Below are 1850 nucleotides of genomic sequence, written 5' to 3' on the forward strand. Positions count from 1 at the left end.
AAGATTAGAATGACTTCCCCTTGAGAATTTTTGATTGGTTGCATTATAGCAAAAACTGATCTCAGCTGTTTGGTTGGCTTAAAATTTATAGCAAAATAGTTTCAGGAATAATTTTTTTTTTTTTTTTGCTGAGAATAAATCTAAATGTGAGGTAGTTTATAGTATTTCAATGTAGTAGGTATACAGTAGTTGCAGATCAAAGCTAACTGGTAGTATTGGAAGGGATATTTTTATAAAGAAACCTGAATGCTGAATTCTGATATAATTTCTAATTGAATATTGTGGCTGCACATGACTTTGGGAAAGTTTCTGGAGAGTCAAACTTACTAATTTAACTTTCAGAAGTCAAGATATGAGATCAGTATCCTTGAAGTTCCATAAAAAGAACTCTATATCAATGATATAATGTTTCAGTCTTGTGGATGTGGGAAGTTAGTACTTCTAAAATAGCACATTTTAGCATATACTAGTGATTGTTATATTTGCTTTGGCAACAAACACCTTTGTAAATGTCTTTATCTTATTTCTTGAAAACTCAAATGGTATTCTAGAAGGGAGACTGTTCAGGGTGCTATTGTGGGTCACAGTGTGAGATTTTATATTATCATACAGTACCATGTAAAGACTTTCTCCTGAGAAGGAAGAATAATTACTTCATTAGTTACATAAGAAAGTCATAGGTCTTAAGCATAAATTGATTCTGATTCATCAAGGGTATTATTAAGCTGTCAAAATCTGTCAATATGAAGTGTGACAACAACATGTAAAATTCCATTAAAGGGTCATTAACAAGGTCTTCAAGCTTATGCATAGCTTTTTTCCTGAATTCCTAATGGAACTTTCCTCAAAACAAGTTTTAAGTCAGATGTCTCATAAACCTTAATGCTGTTAGAAGTTAGTTATTGGAAGAAAGTATTAGTTTTTTTTCTGAGATTTTTAGTTTCTATGCCAGCCAAAATAAAGTGGCAGTTATTTCAACCATAATAATTTTCAAATCTTGACATTTATACACATTATTTTTAAAATCTAATAAGCTCTGAAGATGGGCTGCAGTTGATGACATATTAGTTTGCATGAAGAGACTTAAACACTCTTATGGCACCAACAGAGTCATTAAGTTTTGCTATTGCTTTGATAGTTTTTTTCTGTAGAGGAAAAGGAAGTACAATTTGTGATAAAAAGTTTTTTCTTTACACTGTCAATTGCTAACATCAGTGGAATTTGTAAATGACAGCACCCAATGAGTTAGTGCAATATTAAAAAAATATATATATTTGCTTTCTATAGAAATATCTGATAACCACAGAAAAAAATAAGTGTCATTACCATTTTTCTGACTGCCATAAATATAACTCAAAATGCCAAACTGATTGAGTTTCAGCATTGTAGGTGATGGCAGTTATGATCCACATAACTTAGTTCTTCATTTAAATGGCAGACAGGCAGAGATTAGAGCTCTTCTATCATTTTAATGAGCACTAAAGAAAAGCTATCTATGATGCATAGAATAACAAGTTATATTCACTGACAACAATAATAAAAATTGGAAGTGTCAAAAAACTTTGTGAAACTTTGAATAACTAAACAAAATTTCTTATGCTCATTTCTAGCATTTTAAAAGGATACTAAGACATATATTGGAAAAAGATAAACAACCTGATGAAAATTTATTCTGGAAATTTGAGATGGGATGATCCAAATGGAAAAGACCCAGAAATAATTTATTTGATAAGATCCTGAGAATCGAGACCATATTTGCCCTATGGAAGGAGAAATTGGGAGGATATATATAGTTGCCAAGTAAGGATTAATTATAAGTGTGAGTGCTGAGCCAAATAAAAGAGTGCAAG

The sequence above is a fragment of the Propithecus coquereli genome, unplaced genomic scaffold (assembly GCF_000956105.1).
Source record: "Propithecus coquereli isolate 6110/MARCELLA unplaced genomic scaffold, Pcoq_1.0 Scaffold35, whole genome shotgun sequence".
NCBI classification, from domain to species: domain Eukaryota; kingdom Metazoa; phylum Chordata; class Mammalia; order Primates; family Indriidae; genus Propithecus; species Propithecus coquereli.